The sequence below is a fragment of the Anser brachyrhynchus genome (genome assembly GCF_964034855.1).
Source record: "Anser brachyrhynchus genome assembly, chromosome: Z".
Classification (NCBI taxonomy): Eukaryota; Metazoa; Chordata; class Aves; order Anseriformes; family Anatidae; genus Anser; species Anser brachyrhynchus.
The window spans coordinates 53,464,842-53,478,545 of NC_137697.1; the positions used below are offsets into that span (position 1 = coordinate 53,464,842).

A 13,704-nucleotide genomic window follows, 5' to 3' on the forward strand; every position below is an offset into this window, starting at 1 on the left:
TGAAAAAAAAATCAAGACAGAACACTTCCTTTCTGTGGGAAATTTCCAATTGTCAATTATTTGACTCTGAGTCAATATTCTAGAATTCTTATAGGAAAAGAATTTCCCTTGAGAGGGAAATCCCAAGCTTTGAAATGTAATCCTTCAAAGATATAGGGAAGAATGCCTCCAGAAATCTGTCATTCAGGGAATACAAAGTTTTACCATGACAAGCACAGGCAGACCTCTTCACCTGAGCTGCATCAGAAGTATTCTAAGTCAAAACAATTCCCATATTTTTAAATAGTTACGAACATTTTTCTTCAACCTATCTTTTGCTGTTAGTACTGTCCTCAGGCAGACACACCACAGAGTCAATAGTGTGAACCCCCTTAAACATTTAAAAGGCATATCAGAGTAGATATAATTGTAAGGCAAATGTCTTTCTCCTGTACGGCAAAGCTGCATGCAAATGTGTGAAATCCATGAATCTGGCAAAGGAGATATTTGTGTCGGCAGCCAAATGTCTGTACATTTAGATTAGGAACCTGGATGTACAAAGAGATCAGACAATGCAGATAATGTGTAATTCCTCAATTTATTACAATACTTGTTCTTACAAATGCCATTTTCATAAAACAAATACAGAGAGCTTAATCATGCTGCAGGATCCACTGTATCACAGTAAAATGGTTCTGTAATACCCATAAGCTATAAATCTTGCTCTTAATGTAGTTCAGAATTAGGAAACATATATTTCCTTTTAATTTTTTTGAAACCATGCACATGCATGCAAGCACACACAAACACACATATATATATTTGAAAGGTATGCTGATTTAGGAAAACCGGAACGTGTCCTTCCCATCTGGTTCACATTTTTCTACACTAAATGAATTCTTATATCTTTGCTATGGCAGAGTTGTTACTGAATGAATCTAAGCTTGTTCACAAGAAATAAGCAGTAAGCAAAGAGTCTCACAAGCATGGCACTGGAAATTTTTAGAAGTAAAAAAATTACTTAATCCAATTTCATTTAAAAATTTCTATTGTTTTCATTAAAATAACCCTCAAAAGTCATTTTTCATGTTTTGAGGAAAATCCCCAAACACTTGTTCCAATAAATTAAAAATATCAGATTTTTTTTCTTTCAAAAAAGTGGATAGGACTTATACATTATTTTCCAATCATATCAAACATTTAACCCACAGTGGTAGCTGAGTAATCCTGATCTCTATGCCCATTAAAAAGTTCTTTTCGCCTGTGACCAAAGAGCAATTGATTTTAAATTTAAAACTATGTTTAAAATATTTTTAACATGTAATCCCATGACAATGATTGTATTCATACCGATTTCATATACAAGGCTTAATATGCCTCCAGTATTTATGTATAAGTGAGCAGTGCTCTGCGTAAAATATGAATTATGGAGGTATAGTCAGATGGTAATTCGTCACATCCTCCTGGCAGGTAATCTGATTGTGTATGACAGCTATTGTTTGCACAGATGAGCACAATGACTGGCCAAGACTCTTTTCTGAGCAGTCTCAGTGGATGTTTAATGTGCTTGATTTATTATTTTTTTTAGGTAGACAAACTTCAGAGTATACCACAGTACCTTTAAGAAATTGAAGGGACACCATGGTAGAAAGCAAGCTGCACTGCTGCTGTTGCCCTTTCCTGGCTTTCTGGCAGCCAGAAGGCTTTTGGTCCTCTCACAGAAGCTCCCACGGATCTTGTCTTTGTTGTCTTGACATAACATACTCTGCTAAGGCTTCATCTATGTCTTGGGCTATTTCTTTTCCCAAGCTTTAAAAGGAATTTCATCTGATCGTCTGATGTTTTACTAAGAGATTATTTTAACACAAAAACTTGGATTAATTTCTTACAGCAGAACTTCATTTACTGGCTCCTTTATATGTAAGTGAATAGGAGAAGAAAATAGAGAAAAAAAATGTCTAGTATTACTTTTTCTGAATATGTTCAATGTAATTCCAAAATATGATAAGTCAATTGCTCTTCTTATTGTATTAGAAGCTTTATCATTTGGTTACTCTGCAGAATTAAGGAATCAGATAAATTCAAGAGCAATATAAACTGATCTAGTTCAGAATATTGTTTCCAGCAGTAGCCAACATGTGTCTCAAGAACAGGACAGTCATGAATCACCTGTAAACCCTAGAAAATCACAATTAGGTCTTTGAGAACTAGAATTATACCTCCCCCCCCCCCAATAATCCCAGAAAAATATCTCTCCAAAAAACTTGTCCAGATTTCCCCAGAGCCCCCATAAGACTTCCAGTGTCTAGATCATCCTGTGAAAATGCTTTCCACAGATTAACTATGAACCTGGTGGAGAACAACCTATTTCTGTCTATTTATCATCCGGTACTTGATATGATGTTGGTACGTTCTTGTAATAGAAAGGACGGTAAACAAAAAATAAGCAGAAGGAACTTCCCAAATTGTAATGCATCTCTGTTTGCATCTGTTTCATCTATGATTTGATGGGTTTCTTTAAAGTATCCTTTCCCTTTTCCAGGGCAAAGGAAGACCTTTACTCAATTTTTATGATTCATCATACAGAAGCAATTCCATACCTTCAGATGCCCTGTAGTGTCTCTCTGTATCTCTTCTGTTTTATTACAACACTTCTTAGAAGAGTGAGCAAATACTGAGAAGAGTGTTAAGGTACAGATGCATTATGGCATTGACAGCTGATGTGAAAATGATCTGCCTATTCTTTTCCTAATAACTCCCTGCACGCTGTTTGCCATCATCTGTTTATCACTTGAAAATGTAATCTGCCATTTTATTACCCACTCCCTGCACAGATCTTCACAGTCAGCCTTTGTATTTACTCTACTGAATCATCCAGTGTCCTCAGTAAACTTTGTCTCCTTCCTGCTCATCCCCTGATCATTCATGATCAAAGTAGCCCCACACTACATAAACTGTGGGAGTCTACTGCTAACCTTTTCCCTTTCAGATTACTGACCATTTATTCCAAGTCTCTTCTTCACATTTTCTAAGACAGTTATTTAAAAATGTGATGACCTTACACTTTGTCCCATGACAGCTAAATTGCTCTAAGACCCTTTGAGAAGGGACCTTGTCAAATATCTGCTAGAAATACAAGAAAACCATATCAACGATATGTCTCCTGTGTATGGGCTTACAGTCTTCTTCAAAGCACTACAATACTTTTGCAAGGCAAAATCTGTTTAACTATTCCTCAGTGTCTACCATTTATTCATATGAACAATAATCCCATTTTAAGAAGAGTGCCTAGCAATATTTTGTGTACAGCTAGCCTGTAATTACCTCTCACAGAACCTCCCTCAACAACTGGCATTGCATTAACCATCTTCTAATTCTGTGACATTAAGACAGCTTTAATCAAAAAGCTACATGTTAGAGTTTGCTAGCTCAGTTGTTTGGGTTTTGAGCTCCTTTAACATTTTAAAAATCTTCATGTTTTGTTGCTACTTATTTTGTTGATTTCTTCTATGCTGTTTTGTATATCAGTTCAGTTTGAAACAATTTCATTCCCAATTACACCTCCAATAAAAAGGCTCTTGTAGAACCAAGCCGTTTCAAGATGAAACTGAGGTCTAAAACATTTGTTTTTGCCTTTTTTCCTGTCTTTGTCTTTTTCTCTTAAATTTTATTTGCATTTGACGGTACCTTTTCCTGTACCCAAAGTGTTCACAAATATGTTTTTTTATTATTGTTTGTGCTTTTTTCTTCCCATTTGTCATCCCACATATTCATCTGGTGTGAGAGGGGTTGGGGCAGATGCTACTGTGCCTGCTTCACTGCCTAAGTATAGGTTCCTGATAAAATTCTCCTGAGCCCTTTTCAAAGCAGTGCTGTTAATAAAAGAGTTTTTTTCCACTACAGGAAACATAGAAAGTCACAAAACCAACAAGTCACGCAACTCATCTAGATCAAAGCATCATTCTGGATTACATTTTGAAAGGTTTTTAAATCAGTCCCACTTTGTCAATACATATGATTGCACCTGCATTTTCCTGGCAGTAACATTTGCTTGGTACAAGTTTTGTGTGAGCAAAGTCAAACTGCTTTTGCCTGCCAGTAACTGGGCTCAATATGTGAGTGCAAGCAGATTTCCAAACACCAAGAAGCTACTTTTCAAAACTTTGGCCCACAAATTTCTTCTTTTACAATTGAAAGATATTTCTACATTTAGAATTATCTTTTACAATTATTTGTTAGATCAGAGGCATAAACAGGGATTAGCTATTTCATTCCTCCCCTGTCTGAAATGCCATAAACAATGGTTTGATTAAAACCTGGCTAATTTGCTGGTCATATGACTTCTTCTGTGGTTACATGCCAGTTAATCAACATGAAGAGGTATGTAACTACAGTAGGGCATGTCTGGTTATTCAGTGGTATATAGGTAATATATCTGCCACCAGCCAGAATCGCATCAACAATTCAGCCTGCTCTCATCTGTGCTGCCAGCAGCCTGCACTTTTGAAAACTCATAACAGCCTTTTGTAGTGGGCAGAGCAGGAATGGTCTGCTTCACCAACTTTCCTTATATAACCTCATGCTTCAGCTGCTTTACAACACATGGGCTGGATCCCAAACATATGACAGCAAATTTCAAATGACAATAACAGAACAGGAAAGCCCATCCAATGTTGTAGGTTTGTCAAGCTGTTCAAACAAAACATAAAAGGCATCTTAGGGGCCTGACACATCAGCCACAATCAGTTTACAACTCTCACCTAATCTATCAAAATCTTATGCTTCCTTGTCTGGCAGCCCAATGTACCTGTGAAATCATAAAACCACCTGTCTGTCAAATCTGGTAGTGCTCACTGGCTTCTGTGAAGATGATAGCTATTTGTAGTTCTTACATGCTGAATGATGATCACTACTTGGTATTCAAATAAGTCTCAGAAAGCATGGTTTGTCTCTCCTGACTCCTGTTATTGTGCATGTTTCCAATACTCAAAATATTAATCTACATTACTGAGTCATAGCCTGTGAGCCTGCTGAAAACATTTTGTTCTTATCAGTCATGTCCCCAGGTTTCAGATGTGACGAAAAAATTCTTAAATCATTCATTTCTAATTGTTTTCCATCAATACTTCTGTAACCCAAATGCTGCAGCTGAGAGCAGAATTCAGATGTTCTCATTCCTGCTATACACAGCCTTATTCTCAAAATCCTCCAGCTTCAGTTGCTCATTGTAGACAATAAAGGTGGAGTTAAAGGTTTTAGAAACTGGTGTTTAATTTGCTGAGTAAAAGGGAAAGAAAAGACAGAAAATAATCTCTAAAGTGGAGGTTCATTACATCACATTTGCCCATGAACTAAGGTTTCAATTTGATTGGCACAACAGCAGAAATAAGAGAGTCAGTCGTCTTCTCCTTTTGATAATACTTGCTGTAAGACTTTTAATTGCTCGGTATTGTATTACTCACTCATTAACTATCTTCTGACTCTTTAAAGCAGCACAAGAGACTACCAGCCACAATACATAGTAGGTATCTGAAGCTGCTCTTTTTCTCCTTTAAAATTATATGCTAATATAACAAAACAGATGGCAGATTATTCTTACTAGTATTGAGGCCCTGATATTGCAAACCTTCCAAGCACAGCAGGTTTCATAAATATCACAAAACCTTGCAAACAACTTGCAGAGCTATCACCAAGTAAAAAGTAAGGGGGTCAACCAAATAGGTTCACTTCACAGTCCTAGTAGGATAGCAACACTGTAGAAATCTCCAGTCAGAGATGGAAAATTTCTCATGTCCCAGCTCAGAAGTACAAACCCACTATTTTTTCACCCCTACACACAACACTTCCTTATAACACCTTAATTTCTTCCAGCTGGAGAAAATTAAAATCACAGAATGTTCTTTGTTGAAATGGACCCACTAGGGCCATTCAGTACAACTCCTGGCTCCACACAGAGTAACCTAAGAGTCAAACCATGTATCTAAGAGTGTTGTCCAAACACTCTCTGAACACTGGCAGACATGGGGCCATGACGACTCCTCTGGATATGCTGTTCTAGTGCCCATCCACCCTCTCAGTGAAGAACCTTTTACTAAAATACTCTTTAAACTTCCATGGTGCATTTTTAAGCCATTCCCTCATATCCTATCACTGGTTACCAGAGAGATCAGAATGTCCCTCTCCACTACCTGTCATAAGGACCTTCTAAACAGCAGAGGTCACACTTCAGTCTCCTCTTCAATCTGAACAAACCAAGTATCCTCAGCTATTCATATGTATTGCCCTCCAGTCCTTTTACCACCTTTGCTGTCCCTTTTTGGACACTCTAATATTTTATATCCTTCTTGTATTGTGGCACCCAAAACTACGCTCAGTACTTGAGGTGAAGTTGCACCAGTGCAAACTATAGCAGCATAATCACTTCCCTCAAACAACTAGATACACTGCGTTTAATGCACTCCAGGAGACGGTTGACCTTTTTGGCTGTCAGGGCACATTGTTGACTCTTATTAAGATTACTGTTAACCAAAACCTGCACATCAGTCTCTGCAGGGTTGCAGTCCGGCCACTTGTTCCCCATTCTATTAATTCATCAAGGATTATACCTTGAGAGGGTATAATCTGCACTTGAGAAGCAGAGAATCTGGCATTTGCTCTTGTTAAATTTCATGGGGTCGGTGATTGCTCAGTGCTCTCACCTATCAAAATCTCTCTGTAAGGGGATCAAAAGCTCCTCCAAATTAAGTATCATTCACAAACTTACTTAGTGTGCACTCAACTCCTGTGTCCAGGTTATTGATAAAAGCATTGAAGAGAACTGACCACAAATGGATCCCTGGGGAGCACCACAAGTGACTGGTCTCCAGCCTGATGTAACCCCTTTTGCTATAGCCCTTTGAGCCTGACCTGCCAGCTGGGTTTTTGATGCATTTTATTACATAGTTGTAAATAATGTATACATACATACATACAATACTGAATGCTGGACATTTTCTCCAGAAGAATACTGTGAGAGACAATATCAAAAGCTTAGCTAAAATAAAAATTCAAAAAAAAAAAAAAGACATTTACTTGACATCTACTGCTTTCCTTTCTTCCACTAGGTGGGTAACCTCATAATGAAAGGACATTACATTAGTAAAGTATGACTTTCTCTTCTTGAATGCATGATGGCTTTGATCAATAACTGCATTGTTTTTCAAGTATTTTTCAACAACTCCCTGAATAATCGTCTCCATAATTTCACCAGCCTCTAAAGTGAGACTGACAGGCCTATAATTACCAAGGTCTTTTCTTTCCCTTTTTGAAAATTAGAATGACTTTTGCCAGCTTCCACTAAACAGGAACATTTCCAGATTCCCAAGACTGTTGATAAATAACTGAGAGAAATCTCACAATAATATTGGCCAACACTTTCAGTACCCTGGGATGAATTCCATTGGGCCTCGTAGAATTCTGGGCTTTCAGCTGCAGCAGAAAATCCTATACATGTTTAATGGCAACAGGGAGCTCATCACCCCCCCCCAAGTCATTGTCCTCCAGCCCAGGCTCTGGAGGTCCCAAGACTTGATCCCAAGAACTTTAACACTGGTGTTAAAGAGAGAGACAAAGAAGGCATTAAGCTTTATCTTCATCCTTATTCACAAGGTGACCAACCTCATTAAGTAGTGGACCAATGTTTTCTTTAATCCATCTTTTGCTGTAAACATACTTTCAAAAAGCCTTTTTTGTTATTCACCACAGTACTGGCCAGCTGCAACTCCAGCAGAGCTTTGACCATACAAATTTTCTCCCCACTATGGTAAGCAGCAACTTTTTAGTCCTCCTGTGTAGCCCGACCTCGATTCCAAAACCCACACACTTTCTTTTTCCACCAAACTTCCAGGAAGAGATTGCTGTTCAGCCAACCTGGCATTCTGCACTGCTTGCTTGATTTCAGACATGTTGGAATTATCTGGTCCTGTGCCCTTAAAAGATGGCTCTTATAAAGTGTCTGGTATTTATGGACCCCAATGCTTTTGAAAGCAGATTCCTACAGGTCCTTTTTAACTAGTCCCTTAAACAGCCTAAAGTTTGCTTTCCCAAAATCTAGGGTAGCAGATCTGCAGACAGGTGTTCCCGTATCTCCAAGGATTTTAAACTCAACAATTTCATGATCATTGCGGTCAAGGCCACCAATCCTCACTTCACCAATGAGATAATCTGTATTTACATACAACAGCTTGGAGAGGGCATATTTCCTTATTGGATCCCTTAGTACCTGTAAGAAAAAGTTATCTTCTGGGTGCCTCTGGAATTTCCTGGATTTGTTTGTGTCTGCTGTATAATTAACTAAAGGTAAGCTTTGATAATTTAGGATTCATTGGATTTGCAGCTGAACAACCATTAAAATACCACTTCCTTGTAGATTGTGTATTGTCCTTATATAACACAGACTGTGAAGTGTAGGTCCACTGCTAGGTTTCTCAGCCATCTGCCATATGTGTTAGTTCATCAGCATCAGCATGGTGACAAGAAACAGGGAAAACACAGTATTGAGAAGACATTTATACATTATTACAAAATAAATAAATAAAATAATCTCTCACATACAATGCAAATTCGTAATATCAATAAGACGAATTTTAAGGTTGTGAGGTTCAACATTATACAACAGTCTCCCTAATAAAACATTTATGAAATTACTATACACGAAAAATTATAAGGAATCATTAACAGTGAGGCTTACATAAGCCAGGCTTATCCAATATAACCAAAACCCTATCTCAACTCAATACCATATAAAAAAAAATAAAATAAATCAAATTACCAGGCTCAGAAGTAAGCGAAATCCCATATTTCATTTGTTAGAACCATGGAACACAAGCTGAAAGAAAGAAATAATCATGTAAAATAAAAACATAAATGTTTCTCAAGAGGATGAATGCCTACAACTTGCAAAGCTTTTACTTTTGCAAGTAGCACATGTCTGTTTGCCATTAAAATCAGCAGGCTATTATTCATGGCAATATCTGCAGGAGCAGTTACAGCTTCATTTTAAAATACGAAAATTTAGCTCTCAGCAAGCTGCATGGAAAATTACTTTTAAAATACCTCAAAATCTCCAAACATTTTATTTGTAGTGAATTCCATATTCACTGTGGTCATCACAATGGCTCCAAGTTTTCTACTCAGTTAGTAAATGTGAATGTTCCTTCAATCATTAATTGATATTTGACATTTAATAACTGTTTAATTGCATTTAAATTACATTATTATATGAGGCATTTAAGTATTTAACATTAATAGCCTTGCCAATAATTGATTTTTTGAAATTGTTAGCTATCAAGCCCTTCATCAAATGAATCACCCATAGTAAGTAAAGGGAATTAGCCAGCTTCCTCTCACAGCCTCACCCCATCACACAACCCCAAGAAGACAGCTGTAAGGCAACAGTGTGGTTGAAAGAAATCCATTTACCCATTCTGCTGTTGCTTTCAGAAATGAAAACACTAAGGAACGTTTAACCACAGGGGCCTCTCACTTTTCATGGTGACAGCTCTGTGGCCCCTACTGAACTAGACTCTGCAGAGACACAGAAGAAATTTCTAAAGGTTCAGCTACTGTGCTGGACCATTAAGCCTCTGAGGCACCAAGAGGAACACAAAAGGATTGTCAGTGTCAGGTCTGAGACAGAAAAAAAAAGCTTTGAAATATAAGAACGGATAAAAAGAAAAGCCTGTACAGGTAAGTCATCCTTGGTCAGATAAAAATACCAGGAGAATGGATGATAAAACTTCATTTGTAAAGCTGCTGTCTCTGGGAGAAGCCCAACTCATTTATTTTAACTGAAAACCTGACACATTAGTTTGTTGCAACTTCAGGTTTTAAGAGCCCACAATGGCTACAAGCTCAGCAATAAGCATAAGAAGAATCACAGAGAAATAGAAGGGTAAACAAGCTTTCTGCATGCTTCTTTACGCACATTTCACCTACAGTATATCAAAAGGAAGATGACACATTTCACCCAAGTTGCTTATCAAAAAAGGCAAATTTTAATTTGTCCTAAAGGTGCCATAGAGAATATATAGCCAGGAATAAACTCAGTGATGAAGTGATTTGATGTTTATTAGATGTTTAAAGTTGTTCCTGGGGAATATTTGTAATAGAAATGTAGTTTTGAAATGACAAAATGTGACATCTTTATCAAAGGAAAACAGTATATCCAGACAGAACACTATAGATCCTGAATTCAGTTTGACTTCCTCACATCCCTTTCACCCCCATCCCTCCCCATTCCCCCCCCCCCCCCCCCCATTTCCTCAGTTGCAGCCTTATTGTGAAAGACATGAAGTTTTAAAGCTTTTAGTTTTGTGACCTTTTGATTTATCTGGGACAATTGTATATAAATATCCAGAGTTCCACATCCTTGATAAACATCAGTTTTCCCAGTTTGTAGGTTGGCATATTTTGGGCTGTCTCTGCATAGGTAAGATTTATGTTGGAAGCATAAAATGAGAGCAAAGAAAAATGAAAATTATGATGAAAGGCTTTTCCTTAGTTAGCAGAAGTCCTAACTCTAACCAAAATAATTTTAGATAATAATCTTTATAAGATGTAACTGAGATTTGTACGCTTCAGAGACAAGACAAGTCCAATCAAAAGATATAGATTGAAAGTTACTTTGCTTAAAGCATTGCAAATGGAGTTTGGAGGTAATTTAAATGGGATGAAAGGACTTGCTCTACACTGAATGCAGTCTAAGACTAGAAAATGGTGTTCTTAAGGTATGATGTGTTATGAGAACTATTAGCCTGAAGAAAAGCCATTACAACATATGTAATTAAAAGTTGTTCTGATGTTTCTATAAGAGCATGCAACATACACTTTCTCAAAATACAGTCAATACATGTGGAAAGAAGGGAAAAGACAGAACAAGGAAAAATGTTGGACAATGAATCCCCTTTGATATGGAGCAGTAATAGCTCTTGGGTTAATGCTTCTTCACACACACGCAGAGAAGGAGGTGGGTCTGCGAACTAACTTTCTCCATTCTCCCAACCCCTCCTCCTATCTTCTGCTTCATTACCCTTCCCCAAAACCAGGTCTCCAAATCCAAGTCCCATTTATCTACTGAACAGCCCATTGCTATAAGCAAAAACCTCAATATATGTTCCAGGCTCCTGTACCTCTTACTTCCTATTAGAAACCTTGGAAAGCCATGCCCTTTCTTTTACACATCAAGTCATTGCCCACCTAAGGAACATTTTAATTTGTGATGCCCTTGCTCACTTCCTCACCTCTCTTTCTGTTGAGCTGGAACAGAAGTACAGTCTGAGGTGGTTGGTTTTGTTCCTCTAAGTGCTTCAAGGCATAGCAAAGCAATCCAAGCAGCTGAGAACATAGCCAAACACTGAGAAAGGGACCACAGATCGCTCATTGGTGTCAATTGCCTCTGTATCTAGCATGTCAGGGAGATATCTCCCACTAGCAACACTAGCACCTGTAACCTTCCGAACTGTTTCACTTCTAATCAGTTTCACCTTCTGTGAATTCAGCCTCTGATTCAGTTTAGATTTGACTCTGGTGAAAAATATTTAAAGAATATTTTGTCTGGAATATTAAAAGGATGAGGACCGTTTTTTACTTAATGTAACTTTTGAACACTAAGCCACGTGTACAGTCTAAATTAAACAAATTAGTGTTCTTGCACAGATGTGCTAAATGAGTTATATCTGAAATTCACTACTCTTCATTAGTGAATTTATATTTGTACGCTACTAAAGCAAGAATCTCCATGACAGTATTTAATGCACCACTTGTCTAAGTCCAAAGGTTTGTTGCAGGAATGTGATGAAATCACATGATCCATGCATAGAGTAGAATACCATCCAACCACTTCCTTATTTTTGTCTTTCTTGTTTATTCTCTGTTTTCTTTTGTACATATTTGACAAACTTTTTTTTTTTTTCCTCCCTCTCTGGTAAGGTATGTGAGAGGATGCACTAAAACAATAATGCAATGCAGTCTTTTACTAAGTATTTAAAGGCCACAAAATAAAAGCACTTAGCACATATTGAACATTGCAGCTTCAAAATGTTTTTGCAAACTTCATTGATTAATCTTCCAGAAACTCCCTGAATTATCTAAGATGTATCACTCCTGTCTCACTAATGGAAAGGTTGGGTAATCTAGCTAGGAAGAACTGTGAATTGTGACTCTCTTTTCTTTACATAAGTGAAACTTTTCTTTCTGGTACATCCTAGCTAGGTACATTACCAGCTATGTGCACATAGTTGTTCTGAATGAAAATGAACATGTACTGTTGAAGTCTGTTCACTAAAAAGCTATTACCTTTCTAGGAAAGTTCTCTCACTCTCTCTCTTTATTGAATTTGATTGCTCTCAGCTGACCATTATATCTAAGTTTGTAGTTTGTACCAGAAGCAAGCAAAATAAATAAACGAAGAAAAAATTATTAAAAAAATGTGAATTTACTAACAATTACCATTATGTAATAAAGTTTAGTGTCTCTCAAGGTTACTTCCCTTCTGAAATTTTCTATTTTATTGCTAGCTTATTTTCTATTTTGTGCTTTTTTTTCTTAAATTTGCTGCTTAAAGGTTAGTAATGAACAAATTGGTAACATCTTAATGCAACTGTGTTGATGAAAGTTATTAAATAGGTAATTCTCTATGAGTTAAAGGTTTTGTTGGGCCACTTTCAATGGAGTTGTTTGAGTCTGAGACGCAACATCGTGAGCAAAAAATGACTCAAGTTTGCACTTCATTTCCTTTATTCTGGCTGAGACCCTGACAAATATCATTCAGAAATGATATGGTGGCTTGAAAGATACAGATGATTGTATTTGAAAGTAGAAGAATCTCCCTTTTCTTCCATAGCAGATTTCTAATAAAAAATCTGTTACAGCAGTTTGAATGTGTATTGAAACAAGAACACTGGCTTCTAAGAAAACAGCTTCTTTTAACCTATTGTGTGACAGCAGATTCCCATGGGGAAACCACTGAATCTCTTGTGAGTAATTTTCAGTGTATATTTCAGAAAGATGGGCTGTCTAAAACTGAATTTCTGCTTTTGAAAAATGCTATATTTATAATCCTGGTGACTGACAGTTTCTTGTGGCAGAGCAGGCCATGTCCTGCTGCACACAGCTTTTTAACACTGCCTTGGCAAAACACCTAAGCAGTTAAAGACTATCTGTTAGGGTAGATAGTGCTGGGGTTGTTTCCTGCTCAATTGCTTCTTAGTCTGCTTACTTGAGATGGTCATATAGTAGTCATATTAGGTCTTTGTGTCAAACAATATCAATCACATAAAATACTAAATTCAAATGGTTTCCAGTTTCTTCAAAGGCAAAGTCCATAGACAGAGGTTTTCTTCCAGGTCCAGCTGAAGAGATTTAAGACATTATAGAACAGTTACTTCTTACAGTTCCTTTCTTCTGAAGGTTACTGCCTAAATGTTCTGTCAACAGAGATGTTCCTGTGAGTTTTTATCTGATTCAGGTCGTATCAATCAAGTAGGGTCAAAGCTGTTAGCTCTGCTGATATTGCAGAGTAATATCTATTGCACATAGAGTAAGAATGAGCCTATTGTCACAGCTGTGTGAGCAGAAGCCCATAGCAAAGGGTTAGTAGCAATCAGCTGGGAGGTAGTAGTAGCATAAACTGCCACAGACATTCATGAAATATACATCTGTTCATAGTCCAGCAAATTGAGATTTTTG

General features: G+C 37.3%; 1 long non-coding RNA gene across 3 annotated transcripts in view; it reads right to left on the reverse strand.

Moving 5' to 3' along the window:
• The window catches only part of LOC308185304, an 83,507-nt gene extending 71,662 nt beyond the window's left edge, over positions 1 to 11,845 (reverse strand). For 2 of the 3 annotated variants that reach the window (XR_013943276.1, XR_013943277.1), the window contains exons 1-2: positions 11,259 to 11,845; positions 8,789 to 8,845 (exon numbers count right to left, since the gene is read on the reverse strand). This is a non-coding gene — a long non-coding RNA (uncharacterized lncRNA). Of the gene's footprint in view, positions 1 to 8; positions 1,826 to 8,239; positions 8,453 to 8,788; positions 8,846 to 11,258 lie in introns of those variants that run through there. The other variant, XR_013943278.1, reaches the window with a different exon arrangement.
• Positions 11,846 to 13,704: the final 1,859 nt, after the last annotated feature.